We start from the raw sequence: 19,066 nt of genomic DNA, 5'->3' as shown, positions 1-19,066 counted from the left end.
ACTCGTATTTCCCAAGTGACTAGATGCAGGCAAATAAGTTTTGCTAAGTACTGAAATATTCCTTCTGTGTATTAAGCGCTAAGGAAACTGAAATCACAGTTTTACTGTCATGCATATCATGGAGACAATGGGAGAATGTGAAGTAAGGGAAATTCCTATATGACAGAAAGGAAAATAAGAAAGAAATTCTAGGGCTTGGGGAAGAGCTAAGGAGAAGAAAACAATAAAGAATGACATTCAGGGGTGAATGTCCTCTATGAGCTTGGGGTGACAACCCTAAGAGAATGAACAGAAACATCCAGACACAATCGAGGAAATTCCAGGGTGTATTTTCTTGTTCGCTTGGGTTTAGTTTGGTTTGGTTTGATTCATTTCTTCGGGCATTGTCTGAGAAAATTTCATACCTCTTAGGAAGATCCCATGTTCATCAGAGCACCTGAACAGGGATATATCTAAGCAGGTAGGCCTAACAAAGTAACTCCAGTGCCTCCTTGCCTTTCATGATGTGTTCAAGGTCCAGAGCTTCCTACCTGCTTTGACAGGAGGACAGAAAAGTACAGAGTAAACTTGTGAACCTAAAAAGGGTTGAGGTAGAGTCCAACAGGACAGGAATCTATGACCAGACTCAATAGCAGGGACTATGAACTCAGAAGTAGATGCCAGTGCCATGCCAAAGGGACCCAGCAGGACTGGTCACCCACAGGATACCCAGCCCAGCCACTGTGCCATGGGGACCAGTGGGGAACCAGAGGACAGCTTGTCACATAGACCTTCCTCCTGCTTTCAGGAGAACACTTGCAAAGGCAGGCTTTCAAGGATGTTATTTTGCTAAAGACTAAAAAGTGTATCTTGTCACTCCATGGTAAACGATGACTTCCATTTTTGTAGGTGGGATTCGTCCTACCTTAAAGCAGTGAATAGCTTGATACAATGAATAGGAAATCACAAGATATAATTTATGGGGACTGTAAAATACACTAGGTTAATATATCATTCCTCATGCATCAGTGTATTGTTTGTTTATTTGTCTGTTGTAAATCACCTAAAGTTCTGCTAGGCATAGGTAGGTATATGGATATATTTTGACTGTTAATATTGTAAAAATCAATTTTTTTGGTCAAGAGCTAAAATATATTGCATATATACAAATGAGAATTATATATTTTCCTAAATATTTGATAGGTGCAAACTGCATAGGAAACATCAATACTTGCTATTTGTTGCGATCCACTTCTCTCTGACCTTGAACATGCAGCCAAGACGCTAAGAAAATCTCCATTTTTAGCTGCAACTGCTCTGAAAGCATCAACATGTCATTTAAGCAAAGGAAGGGCAAACTGTGTGTGTATGTGTGCGTAAAAGTTATATATCTAATAGCCACAAAAAAGTCTTCAGGTAAAGCAGCAATCAACTATTTATAGTGCTTTCAAGTCTATTTCCAAATATACTATGAATATTCTTGAAAGCCCCCGAAGTATTTCTTGCCTTGTATATTCATCAAAGTGCTGGAAAATTACACAAGAGCAATCAGATAAGGCAGTTAATACGGCTGGCACCAATGTGACTGCTTTACTCCTCCCTCTATGATTAATTACAACTAAATTGATGTTACCAGCAATGATTAATTCACAACTTAGGTGCAAAGTAAATGAACTAACCAAATTGGAATTGGCACTAACAATTTCTTAAGCCTCAGCAAAGCACCCAAATCATGATAAGCTATTATGCACAGAATAATTTCTCCCGCAGAATGGTTAAAATGCATAGGGGTAGGCTTTAGTTTATTTATATACATAGGTTTATTTTCTTATATCTTCTGAAGCAAAGTTGAGATGCAAAAAAAAAAAAAACTGACATGTTTTTTGCTTAGATATATCACAAGCATGGGGAGACAAATGCCTCAAGTCTCATTTACTCAAAATAAATGCAAAATGTTTTCTTCCATTCTGGTCTTTTAGTATTAGCTTTAAGACCTTACATTGGGTTGTATGTAGACACAAACCCACACTTGGCCCAGCTGTATGTATTCTGAGCCACTTTTCTCCTCCTAAGAATGAAGAGAATTTTAACTATTCCGCAGAGCTTTTAAACAAAATAATACCTTAGAAGCCCTGGCACAGAGCAGGCTTCCTGTAAGATTGCCCACTACAGTTTCTAGTGGGTTCTCCTGAACAAGGAAGGAGTAGTCTAATAGTCTAATAAAGGCTCCCCACACCGGCCAAAGCACCTTTCTGTTCACTTCTATATCCAAGTGCATAGGAGAATAAAAGCCTACAGGAAGCCATTATTTCCCCCAAATAAGTTGAGATAACAAGAAAATGTATTTATGATGAATGACTGTGTAATCAAACAGCATTGAGACAGTAGCTTGCAACTATATAATCTCTTAGCAGAGGGAAGATTAAATTTCATTCAATCAGATATTCTTAAGAAACACAAAAACATAATTACTAGAGCCATTAAAATTCAGCTAGTCAGAACACATGCTTTTGCGATTAGAACCCTGGGAGAAACTGATTGAAGCATGGAGAGGCAGGGTAGGAACCAGAACTAGTCTCTGGTCTGAAAAGTTCTCCCTTGTTTGCCTAAAATCATAATGTGTGTTCTCAGCCTGCAAAATATACGAAATTCCCAAATAACATCATTTAACCTAATTGAATGCGTTTTTATGTTTCAAACAGTATTTCTTCAAAAGACATGTAACTTGACTGAATGGAATAACTAGATAAGCTTCCCCAAAGCTCTTTACTTTACATTTCTTAGAGCAAAGACCGTATTTTAATAATTTATGTATTTTTAAACACTTAGAAGAGTGCCACCTGGCATATAAGAGTTTCTCAATGATTATTTGTATCATAAATACATATTCTTTTCTTTAAGATTCAGCATTTTTGGACAACTGATGGCTAAGAATAATGAATTTTTTTAAAAGAATATGACAACTATCCTTATCATTTTTAATTAACCTTTGACCAGATTTTTTCACTACAGAGTCACACATACATCTTAATTAAGGGACAAAAAATATAATTAGTGTCTATTATCTTTGTCGGGGGGACAGTTTAAATTCTTGCTGGTTCTTTTCAGTTGACATCTTTTACACGTTTGAAAAGATCTATTTTGATCATTATAAAGAAAATTACTAGGTTGGCTTCAGACCTTAAGTTTGATTCTAAAACAGCAGAAATGCATTGATGAGAGCTGAAGTAAAGCAACTAAAATAAATATTTTTTTTAATTTATTGCAATGAGTGGGGTTACCCAGTGGAAAAGTGAGCAAAGATAATAGAAAAGAGAATCGTCCACAGAATGTGAAAATATTAACACATGAACTATCTATCTCCTTATTTCCCTGAAACAAACACAGTCTTGAACAAGGATTTATTGACACTAAACCTGGCCTTAACCTCTCCACTGCTGGGGTAGTGCTCTTCTCACCTCTTTTCTTGTCACATTTTGCCCATTCTCAGGAGCTCTTCTTCTACTGCCCACCTCCTCACGTACATGAAACCTTCGAGGATTGACGCACTCTTTCCAGCTGTTGTTGAAACTCTTGTGTTTTTAAGTTCAAAGCAAAGAATTGGACCTTTGCTTCCATAGCTCGGCTATATATATATATATAGCTGTATTTTAATATCTTGCTTCAGTTTAAGAGAAACAACCTTCTGAACAAAAAGAGTCTTGTTCCTTTTATCTTAAACCACTGAGACTGGCTCCTAATTCGATTTCCTTCACGACCAAATATGTGTGGTTGTGTCCTCCAGAAATACAATGAACAAGAGTCAGTGCATACTTTTAGGGAATTTAAAGTCTGGTGAGGGATTGTGTTTGTGTGTGTGTATGTGTGTGTATTTACATATGTGAATAGAAAGATGTAACAAGTTTCATATTAGGTGCACAAACAAGTTGGTCCTTTTGGCTCTTCAGGTAGTAAACTGAGTAACAGGCATAGACCCAAAAGTTTAAAATCTAGTTCATAATCTGGTATTTATTTTTGAAATGGATTGAGAGGCTTCCTTTTTAAAATTACACACAAGATTATGTTTTTGTTACTTACACAGCATGGTAGGTAATACCACTTTTAAGACTTAAGAGAAAAAATTAAAGAGGGAGAGTATTACACAAATCAAATACTCTAAGAGAGTGGTACATCTTATATCACATAAGCAATATGATTGGGGAAGAGAGCAGGTTCAATGTTTTAAATCTATTTTGCGGCACATGTGTTTGTGTGGCCATATTTATGCAAAACCCATTTATTTCATTCTTTGGGTGCTTAGTTTTTTCTGATACCCTCATAATTTGGGGAAATAAGTGAAGCTGAAAATTAAGTAAACTAATAATCTTTGTTTCCTTTTTTTATATACTACTGTGATACCATTATCTTTTGATACGAAATTTGTTAATTTTTAACAGTCTTTTGTAAGTCAGTGGTAGATGTTTTTTGTCAGGAAAAGGTCAATGCCCTTAGTCTTGTCAATGCAATGAGGTTGACACCACTCTTCCTTTTGAGTATATCATAATTTATGCATCTCCTGGACACCTGTCTGGTTTAGGTGGACATTTTTCCATCTGTACTTGAGCTTTCTGCCATATTAATTTCCAAGCCTAGTATTTAGAGACATTTCCTTTCATTTTTCTGCTACTTTCTCTGATTTTCAAATCCTTGAGTGTTTTTCCCTTTCTGGTGCTAAGCTTCAGTTCCTGAGAGAAAAAGCAGGGATTACTCACTGTGATGGTGCACTGAATGCCAGCAACAGCCAGGACACTTAATTATCTCAAATAGTCATTGCATAGATTCACAAAATCACCCTCTTGTCACATTATTATTACATGATCCCCAAATGAGACCATAATATTTATTTTATTTTTCTTTTTGATATATCTAAAAATAGGGCAGGCAATTTCTAAAGGAGAAATTAAGAGTCTAAAGATTTTAGAAGACAAGTCCTTATTCCCCATTTAGTATTGCTTGGGCAGTTTGTATGTTTGCTTCCTTTCAGTTTATTTTCTTAGCAATCTATGATAAACTCTCCCATATTCATTTTGGTTCTAATTTCTTAAGGTATTTTATTTGATGTTATATATGGTATTGTAGAACTCATCCAAGTATGAACTTTCAGAGCAATTTTCCATAATTTTACCAAAATAGTCCCTACAATCAGAATATAAAACTACACACAGTTTTATTTATTCATTGTACTTAAGGATTTACCAGCTATCTGTAAACTCCAACCCACTACATTATTTATAAATATATATATACTGATTAGTTCTTATAGTTCTAGGATCTGTTCTTCCTTCATTTGCAATTCATTTTTATATAATCAACCTATTTACCATGATCATTTTAATCCTTTTTTAATATAATTGAGAGCCAAGTCTTTAGAAGTAAGAAAGAAAGAAATGGTCTTCTCTTCCCTTTCTTCTCTTACTAACCTGCCAAAAAGGTCTGTATTTAGGATCCTGGAATAATATCTTGTTTTTAATTCCATAAGGATGTTATGCTCAGATTGTTCTTGTCTGATTGCTCCATCTAGCCTTTCACATGTGATAGTAAATTGGTGCTACATCCCCCATTAATTGTCTTCAGATGGATTTGACTCATTTTTTTGACGAGTCTCATTAGGAGACAATCATGCTTTCCTTTGGTAAAAAAGAACCAACCTCATTTTCCAGTTCAGTTCAGAAGCTTTGGCTTTCCCATCCAAAAAGGCTTTCATGGACAAGAGTTTTGTCTGGAATAGCAAACTGTTTCTGCCCAGAGACTATGAAATAGTCATTAAAAGGTACTAGACTTTCAAAGTATATTGAATTACTAATAAATTCACTGACTTGCTGTATTCTTTCTCAGCTCTTACTCACCACTCCCATAGAGAGGGAACAGCAACGTCAAAAGCCCTGATGCTAGAGAAAAAAAAAACTTGGCTGACTCTGGCCAGAGTCCTTCTTAGAATGGGAGGTAATATAAATTCAGTTTTAGGGAAGCTGCTTTTGGAGCAAAGTTAGCCTTCAAAGGGAGAAAAAAGACTCAGCTTCAGAAAGAGAGATGGTATTGCCATTTTCCTTGGTGTTTGACGGATTTTATGCTTTCTGATTCTAATCACTCATGAGGCTCAACTTTGATTATTTCCACTAGATTTAGTGAGACATCTTGCAGTATACCCCTGTTCTCTGAGGACGAGGCTTAGAAGCACCCTACAGCCTTGGTCTTCCAGCCTTGGTCACTTTCTTGGGGGACAACGCAGAAGCCATATGCTGTGCTCAGGATACGCCAAGCACAGTCTCCTCTTAGCCTTCAGAGAAAAATCTCTACCCTTCTCTCATCTCTTCTGTCTTCACTCTCTCCTGAATGTCATCAATCTCGCCCTTCCTACCCTAGGTGACCCTTTTACAAGAGATTAGACTCAAGGGTTTAGGCTTTCTAAACCAAAAAACCAGGAAGAGAATTGACTTCAAGCTATTTCTGCTTTCACCCGGCAACTCTAAGCCATAGAAAGGCAAAAGTCCAACTACCTTTTCTAGAATTGGCAAGGGAGAAATGCCAAGAAAACATTACTATGAATCAATGCACGAGCAAACTCTATCACCTTGATAGTTTAAGTGTATATCTGCTACTTGTAAATGAAAAATTATTGACTAAGGAAAAGATTATTGAAAATAACAAATGGCTGTTATCACCATGTCATTACCAGAGCCAAGTCTGATGAATAAGGTGGTGTTCAAGATGGGTAATTCAGTTTGGGATCCAAAATGAGCTGTAACTATAGAGTAATTAAATTGACATTATTAATGACTTGCAAGCTGGCTTTTAAATCAATTCCAAAGCATGAAAATAACTATAAAGCTACCCAAAACTACTATGATCGACAGCTTTTATTTGCATATAAAATTGCTGGTGATGTACTTCTTTACTTTTCAATAATATCAATATGTCACAATTCATTATTCAACAAATATTTGTTGAATTCCTCTGTGCCAGGAACTGTTCTAGGCACTTAAGGGTACTTTGGTGAATAAAAACAAGCAAATTTTAAAAAATGCTTGCCCATATGAACCTTATATTCTCATGGGTGAAAGCACACAATAAACAAAATAAATAAGTTATATTTGATGTTGCGTTGTGATAAGTGCTATAGAGAAAATTCAGAGAGAGGAGGAGGGTAGGAAGGGTGGAGATAGGGAAAGGAATTCCAAATATGGTGGTCAAGGATGTCTCACCAAGGTGACGTTTGAGCCAAGGCTTAATAGAGATGTGGGTACATGAAGGAAGAGTGTTTTAGGAAGAGATCAGTAGAAGTGAATGCCTGGCATGTTTAAGATGGCAGACGGGCTAAGTGGTTCATGTCAAGAGGGCGCAAGGCAGAGAATAGCAGGAAATCAGACCTAACAAAGACTGGGTCACAGAGCCCTTAGAGACTGTAGTAGGAACTCTGGCTTTTACTCTCATGATATAGAGGAAGTTATTTGTAGGGTTTGACATCAGATTTATGTATCATCGTGGCTGCTGTGTTGAAGGTAGACTAAAGGACATGAAAATAGACTAAATAGACTAAAGGACGTATGTTGAAAATAGGCTCAAGTAGAAATCAGGGAGACAAATGGGAAGTGTAGTGCAGTAATCCCCGGAAGAGGTGATAGTGTGTCGCACCAGCCTGCAAGCAGGTGTTGTGGGAGAATGGGTTCTTGCCTCGTGCAGAAAAGAATTCAAGAGAAAGGCATGGGAAAGTGAAAGCAAGTTTATTTAGAGAAATACACATTCCATGGACAGAATGGGGTCTGTCTCACTCAGAAGGAAAGACAGCTTAGGAGGTACATACTCCATAGGCATAATATGGGCCATCTCAGAAAGGTGAGAGGGAGAGAAGCCGAGGTGTGGGGTGTTTAGTTTAAAGTAAAAGTAGATGCACATTCTGTAGGCAGAGTGCAGTCCGTCTCAGAAGGCGAGAGATCAAGAGCGATCGCGAGGTGCAGGGCTGTTAGGTTTTATGGGCGCTGTAATTTCGTATGCTGAGGAGTAGGAGGATTAGTCCAGCTACTTTGGAGAAGGGGTGAGGATTTCCAGGAAATGCCCCCCAGCCCAAGTTTTGACCTTTTGTGGTCAGACTAGGAGCTGTCATGGTGCCTATGGGTGTGCCATGAGGCTCAAGGGCTACTGGAAGTCAGATCTTCCACCCTCTTGGTTATAACCAGTTTGTCCTGTCCTCAGTTACCATGTCATTCCTTCAGTGGTTGCGCCCTCCCTCCTTTCCTCCCACTTCACAGTGAGGGTGATGAGAACTGGTCAAACTCAGGATGAAATCAGAAGGTGAAACCCAGCAGAATTTGCTGCCACATTGGATGCAAAATGGGATCAGAGTTAGAGATGGGTAAAAGTACAGGTCAGGCAAGTTGGGGATTTCATTTCTGGATATAGTAAGTTTCCACACTTATTAGACAGTCAAGTAGTACTAGTCTGAAGACCAGGGCTGGGGTAAAAGCTAGAGAAAAAAACATTGGGAGTCATGATTCTAGAGAGAATGTTAAAATTTTGATTTAAGTTCCCATAATTTACATGCTGATTTACAGAATTTTTGTCTGGTAGCAATACAGATAATTTCTGTCCAGTGGAAATTTATGGATTTTTTCCAATCCTATAAGGCATTAACCCGTTTTGTATCTAATCCTGAAGCCTTGTCTTAACATTCTACAATGCCAATCTGACACTTACTGAGTTATCGAAGACTTCACAGGTAGAGACTCAGTCTTCCACAAGACTCCCCTCACTTCAGACATCAGTTGTAGGCTCCAGGGCTCCTAGCCACTCACACTTATGACCAGCTACCTATAAATTTGAAGGCTCCTGTTACCTCCTCATGTGTGATAATTTGCTAGAGACACTCACAAAACACCAGGTAGTGCTACACTTAAAAATTACAGTTTTATTATAAAAGATATAAATCAGGGCCAGCCAAGTAAAGAAGCACACAGGATGTCCCCAGAGCAAAGCTGCCATGTGATGTTTCACCCTCCCAGCATGTCAGTGTGTCTCACTGACCAGTGAAACTCACCCAAGTTTTGGTTTCCAGACTTTTTATTATATAGGCATGATTAATCAAATCATTGACCATGAACCGTCTCCAGCTCCCTTCCTCTCCCTGGAGATCAGGCTATTTATCATCTGCCTCAAAGCACCAACATTCCAGAATGGTCATTCTGGAACTACATTGGGGCACAGCAGGAGTGAACTGCACTAGCATAATCTCTAGTGTGGTCCCAGGGTCTCACCATGAATAACAAAGACTGTCCTATCACTCAGGAGATTCCAAGGGTTAAAAGCTCCCTCTTGGGAACCCAGGACAAAGACCAGACACATTCTTTATTATACAACACATTCCTTTATTAAATTGCTAGTAATTACATAGCTCTTCAAATGTTCTTCAAATTCATTTTAATCTCTTACTGGTCCCCTCATTAATTAATAAGTGCAGTAAAATATTGGACATGTATTCATTATATATTTTCTTGAAAGTCATGATTTTACATTTTTGAAAATTAAACTTGAACGATAGTATTAAATGAGGTAACCAACAGAGTAAATCAAGAAGAAAGAAGGTCCACAGAACAACCCTTAAGGACTCAGAATTAAAGTTTACGATAAAAAGCAAGAATTCATAGGAATGACTAGTGACCAAGAAGGAAACCAGGAAAAGTGTATTCTCCTAGAACCCAAGCAAAAATTGCAGTTCAAGGATAAGGTGGTCAACTGTATCAAATGTGGCTGAAATGTCATCATTGGATTTAGTAACTTAGTGGACACTGGTGACCTTGACAAGAGCACTTTTGAAAATGGTGAGGCCATAACAAACAATGAAGTAATGATTCATGCTGTAATATGGATAAACTTTGAAAACATTATGCTAAGTGAAAGACGTCAGACACAAAAAGATTGCATATTGTAAGTTTCCACTTATATGAAGTATCCAGAAGAGGTAAATATGTAGAGACAGAGCACCAAGCATGGACAGCCAGAAATGGGGAGCAACTTCTTAATGGGTCCAGGGTTTTCTTTGGGGCTGATAAAAATGTTTTTGGAGCTAGATAGAAGGAGTGGTTGTGCACATTCTGAATGTACCAAATAGCACTGAATTGTTCACCTTAAAATGGTTGATTTTATGTTATGCGAATTTTGCCTTAATTAAAAAAAAAATAGGTGGAGAGAAGTTGGGGATAGTATAGGCCACTCTTCTATGAGAGATTTGCTGATGGGAAACAAAAATAGAACTGTAGCTAGAGGAGGATATGGAGTCATGCAAAGATCTAGTTTATATTAAGGGAAGAAGTAAGAACATATTTGATAGCTGATGGAAATGACCCTGTAGAAGGAAAAAAAAAATGGATGATGCAGAAAAAAGAAGGGAGATAATCATTCCATTTCTTATACATTTTGTTTTCATTAAAATGCAAAAAAAAAAACCCCAAAAAACCAAAAACAAAGAAACCATCTTTCAGAATCCACTTACATAATATTAAACCAAATATTTCTGGTGTCTAATCCGAGCTAGGCCACTATCTTGTTCTGTGTCTTCACAAAGTCTCCCAAATCCTCAAACCTAAGTTTTCTCCTCTGTAAAATGAAAGAACTGACTGAGATTATCCCTCAGAATCCTCTCAGTCCCAGAGCTCTATGATTTTTCTGATACTCACTGATTTATTTTATTATAAGATCTAAGAATATCCTTATGAAGTCTTCTCTCCCAACATTCATATCATTGGATTTACTCAAACTTCCTTTTTAAAAAATTCAAAGCTATACTGATTTATAGCAGATTAAATGAACAGAACACACAGGTTGAGCAAAGAATTGAAGACTAGCTAGATGCAATCAGAGACATCTGGGTGGACTTAACACCACAGCTTTAAAACATCTGGGTGACGTTAGTACTCTGGTTCTGGAAATCATACATTCCTAAGTGTGACATTACTTTGGATGAGCAACTTGTATCCTTAAGCTGCAAATGCTTCATTTTGGCAAGAAAACTTGATAACCAGAGGAAAAAGCACAAAAGAAAATAAAAATCAGAACATATCTAGCATGCAATGGTGAGCTATCTTGATACAGAAAACTAAACTCTAATTATGATACGTGATTTATTTAGAGATTACAGATATTTGATAACCCACTCACTCATCAAATTCACTGTGCCTGAACCCAAAACATTACATTTCCCACACTCCTTCTCCTTCACTGTTCCTCTCACCGGTATCCTGGTTCAAACTTAGGAATCAATTTTGACCCTCTTCCTCTTTGGACCCCTTTCCTACATCAGGTCGTTTGTTCAGTCCTGTAAATTTTTATCATCTCCATCTTGTTCCTGGCTCCATTCTCACAGTACCACTGCTCTCCTCCTTGTCACTCTCCAGAATTACTGCTGCCAAACGTTCCCTGGAGCGTGGACTGCTACAAGCCTTTCCCGGCCATTCTGTCTGCTTCCACATTCCATTCATGCTGCTTTGCCAATTAACCCTTTTAGGAAGCAAGACCAACCTTTGTAAGACTGAGCTCAAAACACCCAATAGTGGCCTCCAGTGGGATTCAGACCACAGGCTGTATCTAGCACCAATGCCTTGAGCAGAAAGAAAAGTCTTGAAACATGGCCCCATCTTTATTTCTAGTATTCCCCGGGTAATCACCTTAACCTCTTGCCAGATGAGACTCCTCATATCCCAGCATGATGATGATAATGTTCTTAAAACATATTCTTGTCTTGCCTTTTTCATATATCAATATATTTACCTATTCAAGCAGAAGCATCTTTAGTCACAGAGAGGATTTGGATAACTACAGCAGAAATGGAAAGAGAAGCTCTGTTCAGTTTTGACTTCAAAGCTGGGTCAGAAGGACACAAAGTGTGGAGACCTTAGAGCCAGAGGTCTGGCAAGTCCTTGGGTCACCTTGGCACATGGGACCAGCATGAGATCACCCTCTCTACTCAAGTTCCCCTCTCCTCACATGGGGAATGAAACTTCACCAAGAGCCTTGCTTCAGGGGAGGCCCTATAAGTTGGCAAGTAAGATTGACAATGGCAGCTCTAGAAATAAAAGGTAGAAAAATTGCCTTTTAAGGAGATGGGTTTGTTACCTGTGGGTGTGTGGCTTTACTTCATGGAATCTGTCCTCCAGAATCTCTTCTAAACTCCCTATACTTCACCACTGCTTTTGGAGCATTTTGACTTTTTAAAAGGCATTTGGTAAGGTAATGAAGGCAGTGATGTTGTCAGTGTTGTACACAGAGAACTCAATGGTATTCTCCTTGGACAGCCATATAATCAGTTGTGTTTCTAGACTTTGTCCTTGAATGAAAGGAAATGGCAGACTTTGTACTGGGTACTAACATCAGTATGTAATTTTGTGTTTTATTGGTTAACACAGATTTTTAAACTAGCAAGAAAAATGAACTCTTCTGGATGAAAGGCTGAGATTTAATAGATATTAATTGTTGGAATTATTTTTTAAAGTTGTTAGTCTTTTTAGTCAAACTGCTTAACTCCTCAATTGTCCAAACAGATAAAATAAGTTGAGGAGGTGGTGGTGGGGTAGTGAGACAACCATCCACAACACAAGGAAAATAAGTTTATTATTTATAAAATACTTCCCATTTAAGTATTTTTGCACTGTTAGTCAAATCAGTGTTTTTTTAAATAGCAAAAGAAAATAGATAAAAAGCTACAAAAGTCAATGGTATTAGGCAAATTAGCTTTACTCCTTTTGGCCTGTACTAGTAATTCAAGACAACTGACCTAATCCAAGTTGGAAAAAAATAATTAAAAATTTAAAACACTGAGGCTTAAATTATGCTCATAACTCCTCACACCAACATAATACTTATTACTACATGAAAGTTTTTAAATAGTTTTGATCCTCAAAGGAACTCTGAGAATTAACAACTTCTCGATTAAGTTGAGAGCAGGCGGGAGGAAGTAGGGTCCCTCTGAAGGGGAGAAGCTCATGAACAAATTCCTCCCAGTCTGTTCCTGGCTATGAATGATTGGATTTACTTCTCTAGAAGGCTTAATTAATCAAAGAATATCTTTCTTTTCATTACTGTTATATTGAGAGCCAAGAAGACGACAAACTTTAAGAGAAATGTTTTTCAAGAGATTTTTATTTTCCATGTAATCTGGCAAATGGTACAGTATCTACAAGAATTACTGACCATGTCAAGTCTGCTGATGGCTAACCTGACAGGCAGCATCATTCAGGATCATTTGCTGGTGGGTTTTTTTTTTTTTTTCTTAGTTCGAAATTGTGGTGATAAGATGGATAAGGTCATTTAAAGATGGTGACATGTGGTATCCGCTAACAAATGCTGGGTCGTATTTAAAACATGCTGAGAGCAGCACAGAGGCAGGGACAAAATGTTCGGAGCTTTTCAAGCCTAATGTCTCTTTCACTGTATAGATTTCCATCAACTGGTTCTATTAGGTAAATTACATCTGACCTTTATATCTCAGTAAAGGTAAATGTAATTTAAGAGTTTATGAGAAAGGGAGTAGAGAAAATGGAAAAAGTCCACTGTGCGGAGCAGGAATTGTGAAATAATGATACAGAAGTCTCCAAATAAATGTCCCCTGTATGTAGTTCTGATCAGTTCCACTGGAACAGCCCAAAAAAGTAACTGTTTTGTTCTTTGCTGTTTTGCTTGTTTTTTCCCTCTTTAAAGTAAATCTCAGAGTTGCAACCTAATTCTTTTCTTTGGTCCAAGTTGTCTTGGGAATCGTAACTTTTTCTATTCAGTATGTATCGATAAGCGCACACAGGACAGCAGAGGTGCAATGCAATAGTTGTTCTCCTAGGCTGCAGCCTAGATGTCCGTACAAGCTTTAGGAGGAAGGTCTCCTGTGTTTTTCAAGGGCCTCGAAAATATTCATAGATTTTCTATATGTTTCCACTTTTAAGAATTTACCCAAATGGTGTAAGAGATGTACACACTGATTGCTATAAAGCACTTGTTATAACAATTTGAAACAGTTAATGTTCCATAACAAGACGATAGTTAAATTATGATATAACTTTACAGTGGAATAAATGCAGCCATTACAATCAGGTTTTCCAGAATGCTCTCACTTTTAAACAAGATATATATCTGGATTGAGAGAGAGAAAGAGTAAGAGATATTCTCCAGAAAGTTAAGGTCTAGGTGAATGATAGGATTGTGGGTGATTTTCTAAACAATTGAAAACAAATATGTATTATTGTACTTCACATAAAAGTAGTATTTTTAAAATTACCCTTAGAGAATATACAGTGGAATGAATAATGATCAAGATAATTGTGAACTGAAGAAGCAAATACCGAATAGTACATACAGTATAATTATATTTTCATAAAATTATATACATGCTTTAATATGAAAAGAGAATAAAGACCAAAAAGAAACAGAATGTAAACAGTGTCTGGGTTAAATAATTATTGGTAATATTTATTACTTTATATTTTTCTGTATTTTCTAAAATTCCTAGGGCTAATGTTTATAAAATTAATATGTACATATAGAAAAAAACATACAAAAAACTTCTTTTATAAGCATTTCTATGTTTTATACATTTGGTCCTTACTCCATAACTCTAAACAGTGGGCGTGCTCACACCTCTTGTGGAGTCCACCTCCCAGTATGACCCCCAGTGATCTTCACTTCCTGATATTCACACTCTTCTGAGGTCCTCTGTTAGAAAGAGTAGCCTATGTGACCAAGGGGGTATTGCAAAAGTGACAATGTGTGACTTCTGGGACTAGGTAATAATTGGCTTCTTAGACCACTCACTGCAGGAAGCAGCTATGGTGTCATGAGGGTGCTAAAGCAGCCTTTTAGAGAGAAACCGAGGCATCCTGCCATCTGCAGGCATGGTGCGCCTTATTGGGGGTGGATTTTACAGCCCCTTCATGACTATACCATGAGAAACTGAGTCAGAACTCCCCAGCCAAGCCACCCCAAATTCCTTATGCACAGAGTTAACTAGTGTTTATTGTTTTAAGCTGCAAAGTTATGGAGTAATTTGTTATGTAGCAGTCAATAGCAAATGCACCTCTCTTTCTTAATTTATGAATTTTGAACATTTTCTATGAATATTCTGTAACAGATGAGAATTAGCTCCCTCTCCCGTCCTCCATTTGCAATCCCTTCCTCCTCTTTTCCCCAATTTTTGGTAATTGTATCATTTAGTGAGTGAGGTGATTCTATCCATTATAGTTGAGAATATAAATGATACGCCTAAAGCCCTACATCTTTTTCCGTCAACTTTAAATGACACCTCTTAATCTCAATGTACAATACGAGGCTCTGTGACTCCACCCCACTCTCCTCTCCTCCCTCATTCCCATCTGCTATCTTCTGCCAGCTCTGCTTTTGCTTTAAGATCATAAAACCTGGTTGTATTTACCCTCCGTTCCATGTCCAAGTGATGTCTTGATGCCCTATCTATAAGTTGATGCTGATATTTGAAGACATAAGTAGCATTATGACAATGTAAACATCTTTTTCTCCAGAACAGCCATGTTGTATGGTAGGATTACATTTCCACTTCGATCAGTCCCACGTGATGAATCCTAGGGGGCCTGAAGGAACATGTTTCTGTGATCAAATATTCTTTTTTTTTTTTTTTTTTAGATTCCATCAGTATCTCAAAATCATGTTGTATCTCAGTTTGCTTCACATTTGGCAATGTCTTTCCTTTCCAACTTTTCCCTCATATGAGTACTTTTATATATGCTCTACATTTCTTTTTCAATATGATCTTTCAGTTTTTTACTGCAATTGAGTGAATCCATTCCATTCTTCCTAATGTCATTTTTGGAGTCCACTATATGCTGTATTAGTTAGGACTCATTGCTTGCATTCTGACATTTCTTTCCCTTGTACTCTTAGGTTAATTCCACCATTTCTTTTATTTCATGTCTTCCTATTATTTGTTTTTCTTCCCCGTCATTTCTCTAAAGCATACTGTCAAATATGTTTTTCAGGTTGGCCATATAAGAAGAAACTTTCCATGACCTTGCCTGCAGTGTCTTCATTTATACCTCATGCTAGATCAAAATGTTGTTAGAAACATATCTCTAGGTTTAAAAACCTTTTCTCTCAGACTTTTAAAGTTATTGTCTTATAGACTCATTGTTATGAAAGAGAAATCTGACACCAGTCTGTTTGGTGTCAAACTTCACAGGACTTTTTCTCCTCTGGAAGCTTTGAGAGTCCTGTCAGTATATTTGCTTTACTGAAATTTCATGGCTCGATGTTGAGATCATTTGGCCACACTTGAATTCCTTTGAAATGAAGGCTCTTGTCCTTTCTCAACTATAGGAAATTTTCTTCCACCATTATTTGACAATTCTCTCCTGGTCTTTTTCCATATTGTCTCATAATCAAATATTGAAACTTCTTAAATTATAGAAGTCTCACCTTTTCTTTCATGTTTTCTTAATTTTTTATTTTGCTACATATTTTCTTCCCTCAACTCTATCTTCTGTCATTTTCATATATATAATTTTTAGTTTTCCCAAACTTTGATTTGCTATTACATTTAATTTGTATTGTATTTAATGAGGTATGAAGATGACAAGCTAATTACATCACTGTACAAGGTACATCTTCAAATTGAAAATCAGAAATCAGTCTTCACTGGCCATTCTCTGCCCTGAGGTATCTCTCTCTTGGCACTCCACATCAGGTGTCTTTCTCAAGACATTGAAATAAGACAGAGATTGTGTGGTGGGTCACATAATAAAGACCAGGAACACTTTGTATAGGGAATAACCAGGTTTCCTCAGGATAGCAAGAGACTGCGAGTGGGAGTACAACCTATGAACTGTTTTTCCCAATCTTCTCTTCCCCAAGTCCAGTCTCCCCATTCTCCTCTTTCCCTCAGAACCTGCCAGAAGAAAGCTAAAAATTTCCCTTTACTTAACTATGCAGAGCAATTTACATGCCCTTGTTCCAACCTTCTCATCCAGGACCATTCTCTTAGCCTTTTATAATGTTTTACAACCTTTTATAACCACAACATACATCTCTCATTTATTCAGCCATTCAACAATCCTTAACACCCAAGTGCTCAATGTGTCCAGGTGCTCTTGTTCTGGGAGCCAAAGATTCAGCAGTAAAACAGATAAAAATACCTCCCCTCGCAGAGCTTAGCTCCAGTGGGAGAAACAGACTGTGTAAAAGAAACGGAATGTGGAGAAAAATGGAGCAGGGAACAGAGAGGAAGGAAGGGTTTGCAATTTTTAATAGAGGGATCAAGGAAAACCTCAGTGAAGAAGGGACCATCAAGTAAAGGGACCAAGGATATCAAGCCAGATGATTCAGCTTTACGTTTTCTGCTTCTGTCTACCTGGTTCACTTTGGTCTAATTTGAACAGGTCCTTTCAGGAAGATTCAGGAGTATTTAGTGATCAGAAGTTCTTGAGGCAGTAATCAGAATCAGCAGGAGACAGCTGGCCCCTCCCAGGCCCTCTGGTACTTGGGGATAGCAAATCAAGTGAGATCTCTGTAGAAGAGGCGGGAACTGTAATGTTTTCACGACCAACATGACCTGCTATGAGGCTCTCTTGTCCTCTCTTTCTAGTGCTTTCATTGAACTGGAGCAACCAGCCTCTTGGCCTTCTTTCGAGAAATGCTAATATGAGCCAGATTTTCAGGTAAGCAAAAAATAAAAACAACAGAAAGCCAACTATACTTTCTTTCATGTTAAGTCATAGAAAAGAGCCATGTATGTGAATATAAACTGAACATAAGGGTCAAAGTTAGGGGATTCTTTTCAGTGTATTTTTTCATTCCACATGAAGGGTGAACTCTAACGTAAACTATGGACTTTGGATGATAATGATGTGTCAGTATAGGTTCATTATGTGTAGCACATGTACCACTCTGGTGCAGGGATATTGATAATGGAGACGACCATGCATGTTTTGGAGGCAGGGGCTCTATGGGAAGTTGCTGTACTTTACTCTCAATTTTGTGAACCCTAAACTGCCTTTAAAAAGGAAAATTTTGAATTAAAAATAATTAAATGGAGAAAGGTCCATTCAATCAGTCTTCTGAATATGCTAAATTCTAAATTGCAGAAAAAAAGGTCCTTTTTAAGGCTATTAATTTGAAGAAGTCCTGCAAGGTTGCCTTCCTCAAGTTGAAAACTCCTGTTTTCCACTACAGGAATCTGATGTAGAACATGGCCTGATTCACCTGCTCCACAAGGATACAGTGTCTGTCTTGCTTTTGGCACTTACCATTTTCAACAGGATTCACACACCTAGTTACCTACGTTCCCAACAAGGCTGTGAAATCCTCTCAGACAGGGACCAAATCTTAGCCTTCAAACAGTGCCCAGCAGCTAACTGGTTCTTAATGTATGCTGACCACATAGTGTATATCTGTTACTCAACCAAACTTGGTTCCGCTCTCCCACGGGCAGTAAAGTCAATCTACTGACACTAGATTGTGGTGTTAGAAAGTGCAAAATTTATTACAGGAGAACAGGTGGCTCATGCTCAAAAACCCCGAATTCCCTGAAGAGTTTCAGCAAAGCATTTTTAAAGACAAAGTGAGGGAGGGGTGTACCAGGGTGTGTGATCAGCTCGTGCACAATTCTGATTGGGTGATGATGAAGTAACAGGAAGGTGTTACAAGGGTTAACATTATCCATCCTTAGACACCAGTAGGTCTGGGAGCTATATGTTCATGATCATCAAGCAGTTAATTTCTTCCTTTTGGTGGGGGTTTTAGCATCTGTAAAACAACCCAGGAAATGTGTATCAGATGCTATTATCTGGGTGCTTCAGAGAGGAGCTACATACAGCAAAGGATATGGGAGAGAGGTCTGTCCTGGGAAGGCCCCATGGAGTCTTGCTTGGTTACATAACCCACTGGACTCACTGTAAGAGCAGAAGTATCAGTTGGCTGTTACTGAGCACCATCTATTCTAGGCAGCTGGCATCATTAGCTGTAATCTTCATAGCAACCAGAAAAGTTAGGACCTGTGCCAGTTTTACAGATGACAAAACTGAGGCTTGGAGGATTTGAGTAAATAGTCTAA

General features: G+C 37.8%; 1 long non-coding RNA gene across 1 annotated transcript in view; it reads left to right on the top strand.

Moving 5' to 3' along the window:
* The window catches only part of LOC105082070 (uncharacterized), a 788,258-nt gene that overhangs the window by 550,883 nt on the left and 218,309 nt on the right, over positions 1-19,066 (top strand). Inside the window, exon 5 of the long non-coding RNA XR_012505614.1 lies at positions 17,600-17,672. This is a non-coding gene — a long non-coding RNA (uncharacterized LOC105082070). The remainder of the gene's footprint in view (positions 1-17,599; positions 17,673-19,066) is intronic.

The sequence above is a fragment of the Camelus bactrianus genome, chromosome 3 (genome assembly GCF_048773025.1).
Source record: "Camelus bactrianus isolate YW-2024 breed Bactrian camel chromosome 3, ASM4877302v1, whole genome shotgun sequence".
In the NCBI taxonomy this organism is placed as follows: Eukaryota; Metazoa; Chordata; class Mammalia; order Artiodactyla; family Camelidae; genus Camelus; species Camelus bactrianus.
The sequence above is the reverse complement of the archived record's forward strand: the minus strand, read 5'-3'. Positions and strand labels throughout refer to the sequence as shown.